A 23,344-nucleotide genomic window follows, 5' to 3' on the forward strand; every position below is an offset into this window, starting at 1 on the left:
ATAAAACGACATTGTGTGTTATAGGAATATAGCTGAACTAATCTTGCTAATTATTAGTCATCTCTAAGATAAAGCGTAACTCATAAAACGACATTATGTGTTATAGGAATATGGCTGAACTAATCTTGTTAATTATTAATCTCTAAGATAAAACATGACTGGATACTGATATTTTTTTTTTCAGATTGCTTCAGGCATGCATTTGTGGCAAGTGCTAAGCCAACTTAAATAATAGAGGCATTCTTGCCATTGTACAGTTGTTCTTTTGTCGAACAACTGCAGAGCACACCTTACTGGAGTAAAGCTTGTAGGAGACAAGAGATGGTCTGACGGATAAGTCCCAGTTATCTTTATATTAGAACACAGACGGCATAACTTCGATACTTGGCGCCGAGGCAGGCGCACTGATCATATACACTCTAATTCCTTTGCGTCTTAAGTTCAAAATGAAGATGCAAATGAAATTACCTAACCCACGAGGTGAGGTTGGAACCCATGAGCGACAGGTTGTGATCTGGTCATTGTATTTTTCCTCTCGTGGACACATTATTTACTTAGAGAATTCACATAATACTTTGCTAGAGCTACAACAGATCCATTCTCACATCGCCACACAAAGTAATTGCTTTCTGTGATGAAATATATTATGTATATATATATCTGTTAGTCAGTTTTTATCACATATTTTTGCATTTGTTATAGATTATTGTGGCTTTTACAAATACATGTAAATACATCTGGAAAAAATTGATCAGAGCAGTCATTCTGACTCTTTACCTATCTCTCTATCTCTTTACACACACACACACACACACACACACACACACACACACTTATATATATGTATATATATATATATATATATATATATATATAAATACACGCACATATGTATAAATGTATATATATATATATATTATATATATATAATTATATCAGTATGTGATAATACAAAATATGTCGGGAAATCTCCTAGCTCGCGCATGCTCTGTGAGTCATATATTCCTGTCAGAAAATGGGAATTTACCGTTCTGAAATAAAGACTGCGACTTACTTGCGATGCGCACATTTAAAAATTATTCCACAAATACAAACGAAGAAAAATAAAGGGAAATCACACAGCAGAGAAATATCGAAGTTATGACCGTTAACACGAATCGTGATGCGCCGTAATAAAAACTATAACGAATGTTGAGATGGATTAATACAACGTTTCAATTTTGCCCTTATCACGCACGGACATCGAGCCGTACGTGGCTGGGCCCACGCATAAATAAACATCTGTGTTTCAAATCTTTTATCCTTTTTCGAATACTTTACCTACATAAATAAAAGAGGGTTAAGATTTATTGTTTATTATTTCTTTCACCCTGGATCATAGTGCAGTCTAACCTTCCAAATAATGTTTTCATTATAATTCTGACAATGATAAACAAGCCTTGTCATGCTAGATAGGAGGGATTACTACTTTTATATATCATATATATATTATATATATATATAAAGTATTAAGCTACAAATGTCCTTTAATTAATATCCAATTCGCTCTGCCTCGGCAATTTTATATGTTAACCGAAGGGAATTTTTTTAGTTGATAAAATTATTTGCTCAGCATGAGTCTCCTTCATGAGGCTGAGATATGAAAATAATATTGAAATGATAAATAATCGTATTGATAAATATAAGAGAGAAAATATCTTGATAGAATTTTATGTTCGAAAGAAATGAAACGTAACTTGGATCCTGTATTAGTTGCAGTAGGAAAAATCACTTATCCAAACCAAAAATAAAGTAAATGCTTTCATCCACTAGTTCACTACAAATATACCATTTCGTTAATTATATTTTCTCACAGTAAATGATATATGATCCTTATCATATTTCATTTCTTTTGCTTACTATTATCTTTGTACATAAAAGTAAATATCGTGTCTTCGATATATATTTTTCTTTTTATGATTATTACTTTTGATATTTGTTCATATATCAGCCTGATTAGGGGAACGAAAATTCCTGATATGTTGCTGATAATTTTAAAGAAAATGTCAAGGATTATATATATACGTATATATATAATAGTATGTATATAGATATATATATATATATATATATATATATATATATATATATATATACTATATATATACACATATATATACACATATATATAAGCACTGGCTAAACGTAACATTGCTTTACTTTAATTACACATACACACACACACACACACACACACGCACACACACACATATATATATGTAATCAAAGTAAAGCAATGTTGCGTTTGGCCAGTGCTTGGATGATGATGACAGAACGTCAGGCAGTCACTTCTTCTCTGCATCGCTGTTATATGTAGATCTTGGTTATAGCTATTACTGAAGCAAAGCAAGCACTGACCAGAGGCAGGACTTGGATAGGTTACCACTAATGTATGGTAAACCCCATTGGCTCTTTTGTTTCCGAGAATATTCTCCGGATATAAGGCATGGAACCTTGACTCAAAAAAAAAAAAAAAAAAAAAAAAAAAAGCTGTACTAAATTTCACAACAGATTCTATTAGTGAAGAAAAAAATGGATATGCATAATACATACAAACATATGAGAATATGCGGTGCACTTGTCGATTCTTTCCTTTCGTCTCTATATTTTTAAAATCTACTCTCAATAATAACCCATTTTTACTTATGCACCAAAATAATATTATAAAAGGTATCATATAACTTGCCCCTCCCTATCCTCCTTCTCTGTTACTCGTTAATTTTAATGTTCTCCCTAACAAATGATTAATGTTTACTCATGCATCTCAACAATCAGATCTCTCTCTCAATCTCTCTCTCTCTCAATCTCTCTCTCTCTCTCTCTCTCTCTCTCTCTCTCTCCCTGAGCCTGTCTCTATTCTCTCTCTATCTCTCTGTGAGCCTATGTCTCTCTCTCTCTCTCTCTCTCTCTCTCTCTCTCGTGAGCCTATCTCTGTCTCTCTCTCTCTGTACGTCTCTCTCTGTGAGCCTATCTCTCTCTCCCTCTCTCTCTTCTCTCTCTCACTGTGAGCCTATGTCTGTCTGTTTGTCTGTCTCTGAGCCTCTCTCTCTCTCTCTCTCTCTCTCTCTCTCTCTCTCTCTCCCTGGAATTGGAGGTAATGAGATGCAAGTAGCGGAATCAGGTAGGGTGAGGTCATTATCATAAGAGCGAGCCCATCCGAGGAATATGCACAAAACCGGGCGTCTGAAGACCTCATTTACATAAAGGCGAGGCCATAAAAATACATCAGTGCCACAACCACGGATATCCATCACTCATCTCTTTCATGAATGAATTATATGCCATGAATGAATTAAGTGACCTGGTACTCGGTTTCTGTCTCTTTTTTTACTTTTTTATTCACTGGATTCACTGGATCCAGTCTTCAGTGATTCAGTTTTTCACCTTTGTTTATCATTGTGTTCCCTAATACGATGATAATGACGATGATATAAGCGATTATCGTGATGACTATCATTGCTAACCTTTCTTTAAGACATGACGATGATACACAAGAGATTATTAATACGACTATCATTATTAGTAATTTTTAAAAATACAAGTAAAACTCTTGACTAGAATATTAATAAAAGGCTGTACTGTTTTTGCGCAAATTGTCAGCGTTAGCAAACACATTCTCACGCATACAAACAAGAATAAATAATGCTAATCAGGACTCAGAACAATGTTGCCGTTATGTCTTCATTATCATAATAATTCACTATGAAGAAAACTGAGGCAAAGATGCTGGATATACATATATATATATATATATATATATATGATATATATAGTATATATATATATATATATATATATATATATATATATATATATATATATATATATGTATATATATATATTATATATATATATATATATATATATATATATATATATATATATACACACTTTTAAGACATACATTATATATGTAATATATGTGTATATATCTACTATATTATACATATTTATGTGTGCATGTGTACAATGTATGTATTTCCATGATTTTATTCTATCAAGGAATGAGTTCACCTTTTTACATACTGAGAGATTTTATCACATTCATTCGCTATAAAGAATATATTCGTCATTTTCGAATAACCTTAAATATTGCTGAGGAAGCTTGGGAACTCAGCACCAAAACACAATCTTTAAAAACGAAAAACATGGTAAAATGATCAATCAGAATTACAATGTCTTTGGCTTCAACTAACTTTTCCTCTGACGCTGGAAGAATGGTCGTGGCCTATCTTGGCTGGCAGGAACTTGAAATTGCTTACAAAACCTTCCCATATGAAACTGTAGGGAAAAAACTTACATACCTAGCTCTTAGTTGCATAAATATTGGTCATTCATTTATAATGGTTGAAATAATGACGTTTTTAGACTTACATCAATTTTCAATTTTTTACTGTGAAACATTTGGTCATGGAATCACAATGCCTTGGGGGAATTTCATTCACATGGACTTACATACATATACATGCTCATATACAGACTATTCAATAGTTGACCCACGTTTGAACGTGCACCCGTGGAACCTAAGGAATGACATAGCTAGGATAGAAACCTCATCCCAAAAGACATGCTGAGCAGCAGAACACTTAACACTTTCTGGTACTACTTGTTCGAAGTGTATGTACATAGTTATATACGTATATATATATATATAATATATATATATATATATATATATATATATATATACACACATATATATATATGTATTTATATATATATTATATATATATATATATATATATATTACAGACATATATATATGTATTTATATATATATATATATATATATAATATATATATATATATATATATATAGGTAGATAGAGAGAGAGAGAGAGAGAGAGAGAGAAAACTCAAATGAAGTCACGTCTGTTCAACAGCTGTTTATTCCTACGTAATCACAGAGGAAGCTGTTCAAGCAACGTTATACGTTATCTGGTGATTGAGTAACTATATCTAGTATGTAGGTAGGCAAGGGGGGAGGGGAGGAATGAGAGAGAGAGAGAGAGAGACTGATGATATCTCAATCAATCATAGGCTATTTCATACGTCAAGACTTTTGCGATCAAATGTGGTTTATGAAAAATTATTCTGTATTGTGTTATCTAGTTTTTTTATATTATATTTTTTATAATTGATTGTTACTTTTCACTTGAATATCTGCTTTATCTCGCTTTTGAAATCGTTCGAAACATTTGAGATCAATGTTGAACTTTTGGTGGAAATCGATTGGGTTCAAAAGTTGAACGACTTGGTAGGACGAGATCTGGATAAATCAGGAACTACAATAGAAAATAATAGAAAAAATGGAAGATGATTAGGGATTGCAGAAGTGGATTGCAGAGGAATATGTAAGATAGTGTGATTATATGTAGGACGAAGCAACACTGAATACAATACAATAATATCACAAAATAACATGTAGGGATGAATACCGTATTAATTATATATAAAAAATTATATGCATAACAGAAAAAGTATGGATGCTATAGGAAAGCATACAATATCACAAAAAGAATACAATATCACAAAATATCATGTAGGGATGAATAACATATTAATTATATATAAAAAATTATATGCATAACAGAAAACGTATGGATGCTATAGGAAAGGGACACACATTCTCAGACATAAAAGGAAAAAATCAAGATAAGGTAGAATCATGTATATGTAAAGCACTATTGCTCTCCTTAACTGACATAGGGGACAATACACAGAAACAGATAGGTTTACGAAAGTAAAGCCTGGAACAAAATATCGACCGGATGAAATTTCTGTCAGAATTATATCCGTTATGTTTTTTTGGCATAGATGACTACAATCGTTGTGACCCTTTTTTCAGTTTCTGGTCATTCAGTGAATCAGTAGTGGCCCTGGTATGTCTCAGAAGTCAGCGTGATGCCTTCAGCTGATCGACATAATTCTGAAGGGGATCTTTTGATTAAATCTCTGCTGTTCTGATGGTTCCCAACCTATGGGTATAGTTACCCACAGGTGGGTAATTTGGATAATCTGTGTTAGTAATGGAAGACTACTATATGATGTATAATTCGTATCTTGAAATTTAGAATTTTTTCTCCGGGTATGTTCATTAATATATATATATATATATATATATATATATATATATATATATATATATATATATATATGCTTAAAAATCACAGTAGATGCACGTGACTTCATAAATAAGCGAATACCACGGGAAAATGATAGTCAGAAATTCAAGCGCTTTCGTCTTTACTCAGACATCGTCAAGGAGCTACTAAAGTACAATTGGAGAGGAAGGCCTCAGGTACAAACAAGATCAGGAATACCAGATGGTTAATTATCAAAAGGGTAAAAATTAAAAGGGATAATCCAGGATTATCGGATATCACACGGTCACAAACTTAACAGATTCTGACCCTAACCGAAATTACAAAGTATCTTTACAGTCCAAAACATGTAAAAACTGAATATATTAATTTTGTTGCTTATATTTATCTACAACTTTTTTCATTATGAAAGCATCAAGTTTAAATAAACCAAGACTTAAATTTAGAACATTTCTATTATTTGACTTGATAAAACAAGATTCAATTATATTCCTTTTAACTGTGTCATTACATGGGACTAAGGCTCTTGCTTGACTCCAGTTAATAGGATGGTCTAAATCTCTCATATGTACATAATGCATTCGATATTTGCCCAGTTCTCACAGAATATTGATGTTGCTTGAGACGCTGTGAAAGAGATTTGCCGGTCTGTCCGTAATAGACTTTATCACACTTTTTGCAAGGAATTTCATATATGCAGCCTGGAAGATCTTTAGGAGAATTTTTGATTACTAAACTCTTGACATTAATATTACTGAAAACAACATTTATGTTAAAAAGCTTTAAAATTCTAGGAATATCTAAAAACCTTTCATCATAAGGTAATTTTAGAATGTTATGCTTACTAAATTCAAGTTTGTCAAAAGAGATTTGCCGGTCTGTCCGTAATAGACTTTATCACACTTTTGACAAACTTGAATTTAGTAAGCATAACATTCTAAAATTACCTTATGATGAAAGGTTTTTAGATATTCCTAGAATTTTTAAAGCTTTTTAAATTTAAATAAAATGTTGTTTTCAGTAATATTAATGTCAAGAGTTTAGTAATCAAAAATTCTCCTAAAGATCTTCCAGGCTGCATATATGAAATTCCTGAATTAAAATAAATTTCCCATCAAGACGTCATCCACTATTGAAGCGAAATAAAAATAAAAACTTATAGAAATTAAAGTAATTTATCCGAATAATTAATATAAAAGCTAATCTAGGAAAGAAATGTTCGCACAGAAGAAAGCAGGTCACAAGAAGGTGACTAATACGGTGTTTTGGCAATATTCTTTAATTGAAAGGAAGATCTGACTTCCATTTTCAGCGGATTGTAATAAAATCAGGTTTGACCCCAATCACTTATTCTGAGGAGGAGGAGATTAGAGATACAGCGAGAGAAGCAAAAACCCAAGCTCTCAAATTAGTGGAGAGAGAGAGAGAGAGAGAGAGAGAGAGAGAGAGAGAGAGGAGACTTACAAGGAGACAAGGATTAGGATGTCTCAAAGACTTGTTCGTCGATCGGAGGAGACATCGTGTACGAGAGAGAGAGAGAGAGAGAGAGAGAGAGAGAGAGAGAGAGACTTACAAGGAGTTACAAGGAAAAGGATGTCTCAAAGACTTGTTAGTCCATCGGAGGAGACATCGTGTACGAGAGAGAGAGAGAGAGAGAGAGAGAGAGAGAGAGAGAGTTACAAGGAGTTACAAGGATTAGGATGTCTCAAAGACTTGTTCGTCGATCGGAGGAGACATCGTGTACGAGAGAGAGAGAGAGAGAGAGAGAGAGAGAGAGACTTACAAGGAGTTACAAGGAAAAGGATGTCTCAAAGACTTGTTAGTCCATCGGAGGAGACATCGTGTACGAGAGAGAGAGAGAGAGAGAGAGAGAGAGAGTTACAAGGAGTTACAAGGATTAGGATGTCTCAAAGACATTGTGTACGAGAGAGAGATAGAGAGAGAGAGAGAGAGAGACTTACAAGGAGTTACAAGGATTAGGATGTCTTAAAGACTTGTTAGTCCATCGGAGGAGATATCGTGTACGAGAGAGAGAGAGAGAGAGAGAGAGAGAGAGAGTTACAAGGATTAGGATGTCTCAAAGACATCGTGTACAGAGAGAGAGAGAGAGAGAGAGAGAGAGATAGAGAGAGAGAGAGACTTACAAGGAGTTACAAGGATTAGGATGTCTCAAAGACTTGTTAGTCCATCGGAGGAGACATCGTGTACGAGAGAGAGAGAGAGAGTTACCAGGAGTTACAAGGATTAGGATGTCTCAAAGACATAGTGTACGAGAGAGAGAGAGAGAGAGAGAGAGATAGAGCTCTACTTACAAGGAGTTACAGGGATTAGGATGTCTCAAAGACTTGTTAGTCCATCGGAGGAGACATCGTGTACGAGAGAGAGAGAGCTAATCGCCTTCATGTTACAGGAACGCCGCCAGAGAATAAATAGTCTATCCTGGATTGTGCAAAATTAAATTTGATATTTTCTAAAATTAAATTGTTTATTTTCGATTACAATAACAATGAAGATAACTGAACTAATGGAAGGCCAGAATAACATGAACCAGGAGGTCGAGAATTTAACTCGAGATAACAAATATTCGACCATTTCATTCGGTGGTGCTTGCTGAATAAACCGTACAATTCATTCCATTATTTCACTCTTTTCAGGTATAAAGGGATTGTAGCAAAACAGGCATAGCTTCGGGACCTTTATCCCCGCATTGTGTTCCTACAGTGTTTTTAATAATAATATCAAAGCTATATAAGGTCAAGTTGGAAGAATAAGAGGAGCGATAAAATAATATCAAGGAAATTCAAGGGTATGGCCACAATAGCAGCGAATATATGAGGGATAGTATAATACTCCGTGGCTTCTGCAGTCTGTTGACGCAAAGAGCAGCTAAGGGACTACATAATTCTAGTATCTACAAGGGTCATAATCGATACAGCAGTTTGGGAAACTATGATGCAGTGACTCCCGCCTTGTTTCGCTGGCCCCAACCCGTTTGAAAGCAATCTACTTAGCAGTTAAATAATGATACTAATAAAACCCCCTTCTGATGTCTAGAAAACACATCCCTGACTACGACTTACTGTGGAAAAATAAATGCTCCTTCAGTGAGTCTCGTCCCCTGCGTCCTCTAGTAACAAACCGACTTCAAATTCAACCTCTTTACGCTAGTTATCAGCAACAGAAAAATTCTGGGGATTTCTCAGAACCGGAAATAAACACTCACAGATGCCAAAGGATTACGTGAGTTTCCCCGTCGCATAGAAAAAAAAAACTCAAGTACTAATTTCCACAGAGAGAGAGAGAGAGAGAGAGAGAGAGAGAGAGAGTCCATCGCTTCTAGTCTCTAGAAAACGGTGAATGGCAGAGCAGGTGGAGGAACCGTCGGTACAGCTGGTATAACCAACGGTGGCCAAGAAATTGACGGGTGGGACAGCTGGAAACTGCTGACGGAGGACTCCCCATGTAATGAGGCAGAGGTCGCCTGTCATTGGGTGTCATGATATGCACTATCAGCAACTACTTACAAGCCGTTGATAACAACTCGGGGGTGGAGGGCAAGAGGGGGTCGGGGTGGGGGGAGTTCAAAGGGAGAGTCAGATCTCTCCTTAATAATATTTTCTATTTTGAGGAAACGATGAAATCTAACCTACAGAGTAATAATCATTGAATAAAACATATATTCCTTATGTTTTTATTACGGAAATGGAATGAAGTTATTCGTATTAGCTGTAAAAGGGTTGTGTAATCCTCATAAGAGTATGAATTACAAAAATCGTGTCCCTTAAAAAAAGATCACACAATTTTTTAAACCTAAAGTAATTCTGGAGCTGTCAACTCCTTCGTCTTTTAAGAGAGATCATCACAATGAGGCGCTGCACTTATTGTGAAAATTTCATGGTCAACCTTTAAAATTAAAAAGGAAACCAAAATGAAAAAGAAGCAGACATCATCGAAGAAAATTCTATGCAGATAAGAGAAAGAAATAGTTCAGCGAAAAACATCACTTGATAAATAAACAACTGCAAAGGGAGGTCAAGCAAGGGAGAAGATAGCATTCCATCCGGCTAAATTGATTGCCAAACTCTTCAACAACTGTAACCTACATCTTGTGCTCTTCGGGCGGGAGGCGATGGAGGAGTGGGGAAGAGGAGGAGGGTAAGAAAGAAGAAGAAGAAGAAGAAGAAGAAGAAGAAGAAAGGGAGGGTAAATACGGGGAGGAGCTTTCGGTCTGATGGAGGCAATAGTATCGTGCAGTGGTGTAATCGCATGCAATAAGCATTGTGCACGAATGAATAATGCAAAGTTATTCATAAGGTACATTTGTTTTTCTCAATTAAAAGGGTGTCAAGAAAATGCTGATCAGAGCCTATATCTCTTTACAAGGAGCCTTACAAAACCACGTTCAGATGAAGGTTAAAAAAAACGAGAGGGAAAAAACTGACCAAGAATTGCCTCATTAGATTTCATTAATGATCTCATTGTGCAAAATGGTTATTACGCATACATTTCTTTTATACAATTGAAGAAAAACCTTGTGGTAACTATTTGACTCGCATATGTGATCAAGGGAAAAGTGGGAAAAGAATATCATTATTCTATTTTCTGTTTAACATGACTTGCAGCTGAATACGACAATGAGTTACGCAATTCGAGTACGAAATCTTTCATTTTTTTTTATTTATCTGGGAAGAAACCTACTATTATACTACTCCTTTCAAGGGTTACTGAGCATGTTAACATATTACAGCAATAAGTTAAAGAATTCTGAATGTATCAGCAAGTCTTTAAATATATAGCTCACAAAAGTGCAAGTTTAACGCTACATCCGCATGCAACTAAATGGTCCTTCGTAAAAAAAAAAAAAAAAAAAAAAAAAAGATAAATAAAAAAGTGGATTTGTTACCAAATTGCAAAGGTTAATAAAAATGGTCATTTCTTTTTGTCACAGCAGGACCCATACTTAAAATTTAATACAGAAGCCAAAACATGCAGTAGTCTGTCACTATCGAATCTTTAGAAAGAAAAGGAAATGTAACAAACTGGCTTTCTTGAGAGAGAGAGAGAGAGAGAGAGAGAGAGAGAGAGAGAGAGATCCTATTCATCCATCTGTGTATTTAGAACCTTCTATCGTTTACGAAACGTCTATTTGATTTAAAATCGAAGGGTATTCACTACTTCAATGTGCCTTTTTCGACGAGGCAAATTAGACACCACCAGCCCTTGTATCCACCGAGGATGAGGCTGTTAAACAACATCACCGAAGCCCCTTCCTTCCTTCCCATCGTTCACACATTTAGGCCTATGAAATTCCCTGCAGGAAGCTCATCCCACCATTCCCGTATCTACTCTCTCCTAAGTAGCGTAAAACACTCCATCACCGTCGCCGTGCTGACGAGCGGCCGCGACAAATTGGCCTGTCACGCGCGCGATATGATTTTATTGAATTTTAATAATGGCCGCGATCCCCCACGGCGCCCGTTATTGTTGTCAGCTGATCATGTGGCGGGAAATTATGCGCGCCAAAACGAGTGTTAAACGAGCGATGAACGACATGCGCATTACCTCCTGCTCACTTCGTGGTCAGCCTCTCTTCCCCCCTGACCAACTTTCCTTGGCTTCATTGTTCCTGCTTTGCATAATGTATTCTGGTGGTCAGTAGTCGAGCTGCCTAGATCGATATCGTTACTCGGCCTTACTGTCGGATGGATTTTGCCGCTATTATTATAAGTGCAGTTTTATTATTATTCAGAAGCGTGTATTTTCTCCTCGAACAAAAGCAACCTCTTCGGAAAATATAACGTCCTTTTATGCAATAAACAAAATATTGGAATAAATAATCTTGATATTGTAGGAAGCAGAAGCAGAAAGGTAACACAGCACATCTATAACAATATCAGGAAGAAGCTAAATATTTAGAGCAAGGAACATAAAATATTTGACGATGGTGAATGCCAAATGACGACCTATATGGTAAGTAACACGCACTACCATAAATGAAGAGATCCAGACAAGCAAACTCTTGGTCCCAATATTTATTTGTTTTTCTTTTTATGATAAAAAAAGGCCACAAATGCCTGTAACATGTGGTGTTGAGCTCAACATCTGTTCCACTAAATGAAGGCCAATAAAACCTAGCCTCCAGCCAGCATTAGATAGGCTAATATATGTATTTTATCTCAGTACTGCGAAATACAAAACTTAGCAGTTGAAGGAAGCATGGAATCTCTCAAAACTCATGCTTTATGATTAAATACAATATGGCTTCACACAGCGAATCGTGGAGTGAATTCATGGGCCATGACCAGCCAAATGAACACTACTGACCACAACTAGATGTGACTTAATTTTGCGTTATATGAGAGGTTTGAGAGCGGACAAATGAGATTATCATTACGTGTAACAACTACTTGCTCATTAGCCTACCGTTCTTAACGGTCATAGACTATGTAACGATTAAAACATCAAACGTATTTACGGAAAAAAATCTATAAAGGATAGTTCTCTAGACTCACTAAAGGGCTATCAGTAACAATTCACAGCTGGTGCGTAATTATATAAATGACAGAATTCGAAAACCTGAAGGACATTTAAAAATGTCTTATAATCAAAGAATATCAGTTTGGACTTGAATCCATATCAAGATTGCTACGGAAAACACTTAAAATACCAAGAAGAAAAAGTACTGAATGTTGCTTGTCCGCATTTAGAATAGCAAGGGTCAAATGTGAGGGCATGAGGCATCTATATAAGAGCTCAGAATCGTTACCATTTATAAGGAATGGTAATCGAAAACTATCATTCAATAAAGCAAAGTGGATCAAGTAAGTCTAGACGTCCTATCTTGATATACACACATTACCGGCGAGTCACTTTCACACAAACTTCAACTGGGAAACTCCCCATCATGGAAATTAAATTGTTTCTCCAAAGGAAAAATCATAAACACCCTGCTTAGTCACAGAATACGTGTAAATGAGAGAGAGAAGAAAATACAAAACAATCTTACGATGAGAAATTAATTGGAACCAAATTTGTTCAACAGCTGTGTCAACACTGCTAACTTCTCTACTTCATTCTCCCTCTTCCTCAAATGCACCTCCCTACCTCTCTCATTCTTGGTTTGTTTCAGTGAACGTTTATTCAGCATTTCCTTTCCATTGCAGGATACGTACTGAGATTGGTTTTGGTTTCCAACATCATTATTGATGCCCTGAACTTCATCTAACAAAAACAAGTCTATAATCTCTGTCTTAATGTTTCAGTGTATATATATATGTGTGTGTGTGTGTGTGTGTGTGTGTGTACATGTGTGTTTGTATTACAGTGTCTGAGTGAGAGAAAGAGAAAACGAGCAAGATTGTTAACGAGGCCCTCCGTTGATATATTTCTACTTTCTTATTGTGATTACAAGTATCAACTTTTATCTCTGTTACTATCAGAAAGAAAATTAAATATCGCCGACCTAATTACAGGGTCTTTGCCAATATCATGACTCACAAAATAAAATCTCTTGATATTCAATCCTTTGTCATTACGTAGCCTCAGTGTTTCATTCCCCTTCCATTTTTTCTTTCATTTATTTCCTTGCCCCCAAAAAGTTTCCCCTCAACTGCCCCTCAATGCGCAATGCCCTCACACGCACTTCACCACATTAGCAGCCAACTGACCCTCCTTTATTTTTCCTTTTTAGGCGGCCGGTTTCCCGTCAGTTAACTCTTTTCACGCCATAATCCCCGAAAAAATCGCTTCTTTCCACGCTATAACTCGCCGCTTGCGTCTTCTGTCTCCCTGGCGCGATTCTCTCGGCTCCCGCTTTCACCAATCGAAGACAAGATGCGACTTGAAACTGCTGCTGCCTCTTCGTCTTCGCTGGCTCTGTTAAGATTTAATTACATGATTTTTTTTTTTTTTTTTTTTTTTAAGGCTTAGTAGTGGCCGCTGCTTGACGTAATGTGAAAGTATGGGTTTATTTTTAAAGCCCATTCCTGTATTTAAATTGAAGTTATACAAATTTTTTTGGATTTTGGTTAATATTCTACCTTGACTTACAGATGCTAATGGCGAACCCATATACATAAAATGCTGAGGCAGATATGGAATAGAGCACCTCAGTGGCGTGATCGGAATGGTCCTCGGTGTCCGCGAGTTCGATTCTCGGGCATTCCACTGAGGGGTTAGAGATGTGAATTTCTGGTGATAGAAGTTCACTCTCGACGTGGTTCGGAAGTCACGTAAAGCCGTTGGTCCCGTTGGTGAATAACCACTGGTTCCATGCAACGTAAAAACACCATACAAACAAACAGATATGGAATATTTTATCAGCATAATAAAACAAAATGTTAACTGTCTATATCCGTTGCAAAGGGAAATATGTCGCACTCCTTCAATATAAATTACTAACAAACTGCAATAATGTTGTTTAATAAAAACTAAAAAAAAGATTGGAATAGTAGCAAATATGTTAAAAAAAACCCACGAGTATTTGGAGATGGTGGGGTCATGCGGAAAGAATGGACGACGATAAATTGGTGAAAGTGTAATTCAGAAGGAGGGAGTGGAAGGGGGAAATAAAAAACCACTGGATTAGATGGAGTGAAAGAGCTATTGGAAAGCAAGGGTTTCAATATCCAGGAAGTATGAGAATGGTGATTAGTGCGTGCGTATGGGTGTGTGCGGGCTCGTGCATGGGGATGGGGATGGGGTAGGGTGGGAGAAGTTCAGGATGCTGCTATGCCTCCGGTGTAGGTCTTTGAAGGAGCAAATACTGTGGAAGTCTGAATTCACGTGGGTTCATCCACGAATCAGCACTTATAATGTAAATATGGCAGTATCTGTTGACCTATTTTTCTCTCTGGACTCTTATAATGTTAGGGAAACAATCTAATGTTGATCACACTCTATTATACACACACACACACACACAAACATACACACACACATACACATATATCACAGCTCCCCCGAAATAAAAATCAGTAAATGTTTCCATTTTTTCCAGCAAACCGATTTTGGAATTCCAGCCTTAATTGCAAGATATTACCTAATGTTGATGCCTGAACGTGAGTCCACATTTCAATGAAACAGATGAGGCTATTTTTCTTAATACTGGAATCTGTGGTCTTGCAGGGAGGGAAATACGGCATTCATTCAACTGACACTTAATTCAAGATTTTGAAGGAAATAAGATAAAGGGACAGGGGAGTATTTTAGAGGGAGGAGATTCAAAGATATGAAATTTGGTAAAACAATCGCAATAACTTTATGGAGGTAAGGACAGAGAGAGAGAGAGAGAGAGAGAGAGAGAGAGAGAGAGAGAGAGAGAGAGAGCTCAACTGACATTTTCCTTGATAATTTTATTATGGTTGGTCATGCTTATCATTTCAATACCATTATTAATCTGTTTGGTAACATTATAACTTATTTCATTGCTTTTTGTTCAAGTCACTTCTACTGCTTCTCTTACTGTTAGTGATTTAGATAACCTTCCATTGCTATTTTAGTCTCGCATTAAATCTAAATGGTATTTCACCCAAGCTTTTTTAAAATAAAGTTCATATGTATCTGATTGGGATTATACAAGAAGTACGCATTTAGCCAAATCCCAAATTACTATTAACACAAGGCGACGCCCCATGGGTTACAATATTTATTGGAAACCCAACATAAACCACCGTAGATCAATATTAGTTATTATTATTCCTCGGAAGCTCGAGTTTTCGTACTTTTTTAACTTAACTCTGTCCACCTATTGCTGTTGATAACACAACATTTAATCTTCTTCCCCTTTTTCCAGTGGTTTCCTCTTTTTTTATCTCTCACTGAATCTTTCCATTTGAGTTTTAGATATACTTTAGCTGATGCTTCTTCTTTTGTCTTATATGATTTTGGAGGTATATCTGAAAAGACTACCTTAATATTAGTCAAGCGTATTACCCTCAATGCAGCTGCTCTGCACTTTTCTCTAGCTGCCCTTCCATCAAACCCTCTAATCCGCTCTGCACTTTTCTCTAGCTGCCTCTATCAAATCCTCTAATCTGCTCTGTATCATGAAATCCAACCTCTCCTTGCCTTCATAACGATGATGCTCAAACCTCTTTAAAATCCTTCTGAAGAAATTACATAAATCATGTAGTCAAATCTGCTTGGCCAAACAGTTTTATTCTGAAGTAAAACTGGTAAAAGAAAGTGTTTGTATGGAAATAGTTTTGTTTCGGTTTGGATAAGCTACCTATAAATTGTCTTTCTTGCCTGAAGTGGAGAACCCAATTTTATTTCTTGTCATGATCTCTTAGTGATTTTTTTTATCTATTGCGAGGTGGTTTATTGGCCCATTATTGTGAGTGCCTCATTACTGGTAGTCAGTGTTTTTTTGGTAATGATCGGTGAAGCTACAACGTCATTTGTAATGTTTTATAAGTCCTACTCTCTAAGAAACTCATTTACTCTTAAGATGTGCTCAAGTATATCTTAGTTTTACCAGATCACTGGACCAATTAACCGCTCTCCTAGGGCTGGCCCGAAGGAGTAGATAACTAGCCTTTATTTTTACGCTCGAATTTCCAGACTACTCATGTCAAAATTTGAACAGAAACTCCCTACCTATTAATAAAATGGTAACACTTTTCTGATGAAGATCGCACGCAAAAATATTTCATCAACACCTTTACATTTATGTTTTCAAATTTCTCTATCATATACACTATGCGTTAACTGTTAGTGACATTAACACTCATGCCGGGACTCATGCCACATGTTGCAGCAGAATATTCTGGCAATAAATCCAACACCAGCAATCACTGTGAAAACAACGTCGTCTCAAAAACAAGGAAAACCTACCTCCCTCCCCTCAAACCGCCATTATAACACCCACCTCGGCAATCAGGCGCCATTTTAAAAACTGCCTCATTAGCAGTCAAACAAGGATGTAGGGAAAAGGATACGTCGGTGGCAATCGCTCCCGCCCCCATGTGACGTTGATAGCGTAACCCGATCAACAAGAAACAAACCCCCCAGGAAAACCGCTTTAACCCTTTAACCCTTTTTTTTTTTTTCCTTTTTTTTTTTTTTTTCAACGTCCTCCCTTTCCCCAGACCTCTAAAACGACTCTCTCCCGTTCCCCTCGCCACCCCCCATCGCTTCGTTTTTTTCTCCCTTCCTTTTTTTTATCAGCCTCTATTAGCATCAATTACGCCTGGTTGATCACTCTTCATTCCATCGCCACCCCCTCCCCACGGACGTCCTCCCCCCCTCGCTCTCCCTGAGGAATAATAACCCTTTTCTACTTCCCTTCTTCTCTCTTCTCTCCCTCCCAGTCCCCCTACAATCCCTCCACCCTTCACGTGGCGGACACCCGACAATTGGCCAGTAATTGCTTGTTAAGACCCACACAACTACTTAACCCTTTGATAGGCTTCGCTCGCGGATCGGGGGTAGGGGGGTGGGTGGGGCGGGGTAACAGATTACTCACTTTTCCCCTCGGTAAAAGGATACGGATGAAAAAAAAAAAAAAATTGAGGATAATAAAGTCATTTCTGCGCCTCCATTACCAGGCGCTGATGGAGGATTATTCGTAATTTTACATCGTGAAAAACATATCGTTCGTCCGAAAATGATTTCTGATCAACTGTCAAGACGGTTCAAGGAACTCTGAAGCAATGGACATCGAAATACACACACACACACACACACACACTATATAATAAATGTATCTATGAAATAAGTTTAAGATGAATGTATGCGTTTTTCTACCTCACTCAAAAATCGGCAAATAGGATTTAATGAAAGAATCAGCAAATTCATCCCACAGTTGCAAAGCACCAGGTTTTCTGTTGCATTAAATGTCATTGGAGCAGAAAAACGAACAGTTAGTTCTTGGGGCAAATAATGAAGAAGAGTTAATTCTGGGGAAACCAATATTTAATAAGAATAAATGAAATTTAAGTAAAATAATGAAGCGAGATAATATTTAGGGATAAAAGCAACGCGTTTAGTTGATATCCGGGAGTGAAACTGAAGAAACGTAACGGTATCTTTACTCCAACTTATACCAGATAACATAACGATCACAGAAGCTTTTAAAACGAAATAATGGTACCAGAAGCAATTATTACAGTAGGACCACTAAATTAGAAGGTAAAAAAATATTTCACAGTAGAACCACTAAATCAGAAGGGAAAAAAATATTTCACAGTAGAACCACTAAATCAGAAAGGAAAAAAATATTTCACAGTAGAACCACTAAATCAGAAAGGAAAAAATGTTTCACAGTAGAACCACTAAATCAGAAAGGAAAAAAATATTTCACAGTAGAACCACTAAATCAGAAGGAAAAAAAATTCACAGTGAAACCAATAAATCAGAAGGTAAAAAAAAAAGTCAATAACTTTCTGGTTAACAATGAAGTAACAGCACCAAGTTCTAACAATGAACGTAGCTGAGGGTGACAATATGGATATGCAATAACACCAACGTCAGTAATGAAGTGACATTATCAGAAGCTTTTTGATGACATCAAAGATCACTTTTAAAACGGCTTTTCATTCGAGAAGTAAGTGAAAAAAAAGCAGCAACAATGCTGCCATTTCAGAATTCCTTTTCCTATAACGCTTTTTCTTATAATTTTGAAGGTATACGTCCAAAGATTCATTGAAATCTCTATCATGACAATCCTCATGACTTGAAGCATGAAGATTTCGGTAAGCAAACGAGTAACATTAGTAAGAATCCATCAGTAACAGCAAAGACAACAAAAGAAGACTTTCTAAAATGAAAACAGAGGCAATAATATTAATCAATAAAAACTTAATAACATGTCATAATAAATGTAAAATGACAACTAAGATAACGATAACAGTCATGGAGGCAGAGAACGTGATGGATCGTTCCTTTTTTCACTGAAGATGTGCTTTGAAAGACTTCGGTTTTCGTTTAAACTTTATTACAATTGCTTTTGTCTATATGAAATTGCCAATATTACGAGAATGAAGTATGAATATAAAAATTAGCTACTAACACGATCATTAGGCTGCCACTCTCTCCTCCAAGAGAATAACTTAAAAAACATAAGGCTAACTTTACAGATGAACATTTAAATATTCTATACTAATGAAGTTGAGCCCCTTCATTTTTATTGCTTAGTTCTCTTAAATAAGGGAACTGGGTCGCCAGTCATTTGGCATTTTCACAGGAAATACTATAAAGGTTAAGACCTCTTAAGACTATAGCAGAGAATTTGTAAATGGCTTCATATACTCTTGAACAATAATGCAAAATCCTTTTATTTTCATCCAAATATTGATTTAATTCAAAAGTAAATGAGCTTGACATAACCAGACGGCGTTTTTGAAGGATAAACACAATGAAAAATGGACTACAGTCATAAACATAGATGAATGATGGGAGAACTTGCCGCACCGTTTGTGTACACGCGAAGTAAAAGATTAGTTATTACTTTACAAGTGTGATATGACACGCTACCCTTGGCAGCAGGCTCTGATCATTTTCTTAATTGCAACGAGTTTCCTTCGAGTTTTGTTTCATTATGAAATGTTTCCCTGGATTTGATGTCGGTGACTTGAAATTGTACATATTTTAGTACAGTCTTAAAGTGCTCGCATAATCTACCTATACCTTTGCTACCTATTTGCTTTTTAATTGTTATTATCTTATTTGCACCACAACATATTTATCCCACTTCTCATGTCTGTTTACACATACATGGGCCTATGAAAACTGTGACATTTCTGGATGTCCCAGTGGTGTTATGCACAATGAAATCCTATTGATGCTACTGCTAACAAAAAAAAAAAAATAAAAAATAAAGAGAGCGTGAATAATTCTTCAATTACTGGAAATCTGAAGGACAATGACAAAACGTCTCTAAAGTCGAGTAACTTTTAATTCATAGTCATCTAATATAAACAAGACTTAGTCATCTTGACACGCCACTTTTAACAGTTTAATGAAAGTGAGTCCGGATATATTTTCAAATTCAATTTCATAAAATCTTATTTCCCAACCCCCATGAAAATCCACATAAAAAAATAAACAGAGTGAGAAGTAAATGTAATTTGAAATTATTAGGAAAACAAGTGTCTGTTCTATCTAGAAAGGAAATGAATCAGATACGTCTCAACAGAATGACACAAGGATGAAGGAAAATGATAACGAGCGTTTGGCGGCTGACGGAATAGGATGGAGTGCGTGCCACGATAATATATGTAATCCATCTTCACATGAGTGGATGGGACAAGGTCATTAAAGACGAATGACAGCATACCTTCCAAAGACAGATGTATCACCATAACTTGTGAGCTTGCTAAGGTCCTCTTAAAAGTCCTCTTAAGCTTCTCCGAACTCCAACATTGGGGATGATCATACACGAAGCCATAATAGTGATTGGACACAAGGCTGTGATTTTCAAAATACCGGAGAAGGCGAGAACGGGACACTTTCTAGCAGTGTTTAAACATAATAGCTTAGGCCAAAGGCCAAGCACTGGGACCCATGAGGTCATTCAGCGCTGAAACGGAAATTGACATGAAAAGGTTTGAAAGGTATAACGGGAGGAAAACATCTCAGTTGCACTATGAATCAATTGTTAGGAGAGGGTAGAAAGTAAGACGGAAGAAAGAGAATACGAAGAAGTAAAAGGAACGAAGGGGTTGGCAGATAAGGGCCGAAGGCACGCAGCAAAGAACCTTTTAAGTAATGCCTATAGTTCACTACAGGAGGTGCACTGACGGCACTATCCACCTACTGAATCTCTAACGGTGTTGGAAGCTGCACACGAATATGTTTTCAGGAATGATGATAAACATCAATGTTTAAAATTAGGGGGAAAAGGTGACAGCCTACCTCAATCATTTAATTATCCGATTTTCTGTCTAATACCTTTTCGTTACGTATCACTAACAGTATCTAACTTTTAAAAAAGAACAAAAACATTGTAATCCGCACCAAAATCAAGGGAAGAACCAAGTGAAAGAAAACAAGAGCATTTCAGCCAGGGGTCAGAAAAACGACGTCCCCACTGCATGTTTATTAGGACAGCTAGCGGAGGCGACTGTTTACATTTTACGCGGCGCTGTGAAATATTATTGGAATCCCCCGGACGCAGAGAATAAGTTACCCTCATTTCATTACGCGCTCTCTAATTTCCGGGTGAACTTCCTGCAATTTACTGACTCAATTGCTTGAGGTGATGATAAAGAAATAACTTTTAGCTTGTGTTCATCACTGGTTTTGTGTTATTAAGATGTTTTGCTAATGTTGCCGTGACAACTTTGATGGGAAAGTAGCGTCTTCTATATTCTCGTCATGGAAGTGGCTTCGTTCATCTCTGCTATTAATCTGTTAGCCACTCGTCTGAAGACACCATAAGACTAGAAACAATTAACATTTTGGAATATGACACCTTATTTATGTATTATTTATGCAAATTATTTACACGGTTATCATTCGTATCATTATAATTGTAAATGAAGTCAGTACTATTAATGTACTTATTTATTTACTATTCGAAACTTCGGCAAAATAAATCGTTTATTTTTTTTATTTACCAATAACCATTACTCTAGCTATTACTGTTATCACCGTTATCAGTTTTATTAAATATATATATAGCATTATCAAATTAATGTACTATATTATTATCGAAGTTACCATTACCTACATTTTCCGAGATAATGACAGCAAAGTGTACTTTTAATCATCATTATCTGAAGGAACCTCTCTCACAACTGGGCCACTCCAAAGGCAATGACGCACATTAGCGTCACTTAACCGGTAATTGTAGAATTTCTATTAACATCCCTGTCACACTCCGGATTAAAGAGTGTGAATTATACCCCACAGTGCTTATTCGTTCTCTAAAACGACAAATTTACACGTCATGACACTAACGGTTACTCTGAGGTTTCCTACCTTTTCTCAAAGCCGAAATGCTTACTAACTGTTACCTAAATTGCTTTGTTGTTGTTTTACATTAAGCCAGCAACATGCTGGCACGGGCTCTTGCTCCAAGAGCATCCCGTAACTACTGCTTTGGCTGGACATAAAAATTACAGCAGCACTTGATTATTTATTGTAACAATGATAATAATGTGGTTGATTACATTAGTGACATTATTGTGTTGTTTCTACACTGACGATCTCTGTGTTTGTCCCTTAGCTGAAATAAAGATTATTATTATTATTATTATTATTATTATTATTATTATTATTATTATTATTTGTGTTGTTTCTACATTGTTGATTTCTGTATATGGCCATGACATGAAATAAAGAATATTATTATTATCATTATTATTATATAATTATAATAATTATTATTCTTATTATTATTATTAATAAGACCATATTCAGACTCATGTTACAACGATGAAACTCTTTGCCTAGTCCCCCAAAAATGGTAAAAAAATAAACAGGAATACAAATGATAAAAATAAAAATACAAGATAGCATCCTCCAACAAGTGTCATCCGTTCTTCTCTTAACAAGACCAACGGCGTAAAGAGTAAGAGAGAGAGAGAGAGAGAGAGAGAGAGAGAGAGAGAGAGAGAGGAGAGTAAAAAGAAAACGAAAAAAAGAAAGAAAGAAGACTTGTGTCAATATCTGGAGAGTGAACTTCACCAACAAACTTCACTTGACGGCGATACTGGAGTACTTTGGCAAGCAAAAGGGTGTCGGTGTGATGAAAAGAACACCGAGTCAACCCCCCCCCCCAGATGGGGAGAGGGGTGGGGGTTGGAGGGCGGCATAAAAGAAAAAGGAAGGAGGGATGGGGAGTAAGAAGATGCGGTTGGATACAAGAAGAAAGGAGAATGAGGGGAACAGAAAGTAAAGGATGGAGAAAGGGATAAACAGAACATAAAGTAGAAAAAAACATAAATTGAAGGAGTGAGAACAGGGTAAACAGAAAATAAAAGAGGGAGGAATAGAAAATAAAATAAAGAGTAGGACAGGACAGAATATAAAAGATGGAGACAATGTAGAAAATAAAGGAAGGAGAAAAGAGGGAACAGAAAATAAAGGAAGGAGAAAAGGAGGAACTGATAATACAAGAGAAACAGAAAATAACGGAAAGAGACGCGGGAACAGAAAATGACCAGAACCAGAAAATAAAGGAAAAGGAAAGGGAGAAACAGACAATAAAGGAGGGGAAAGGGAGAAACATAAAACAATTGCAGTGGAGAGGGAAG

General features: G+C 36.2%; 1 protein-coding gene across 5 annotated transcripts in view; it reads right to left on the reverse strand.

The window, feature by feature from the left end:
* The window catches only part of LOC135207343 (protein nubbin-like), a 667,378-nt gene that overhangs the window by 190,224 nt on the left and 453,810 nt on the right, over positions 1-23,344 (reverse strand). The gene's annotated exons all lie outside the window — the stretch shown is intronic.

This window comes from Macrobrachium nipponense, chromosome 32 (genome assembly GCF_015104395.2).
Source record: "Macrobrachium nipponense isolate FS-2020 chromosome 32, ASM1510439v2, whole genome shotgun sequence".
Lineage (NCBI taxonomy): Eukaryota > Metazoa > Arthropoda > Malacostraca > Decapoda > Palaemonidae > Macrobrachium > Macrobrachium nipponense.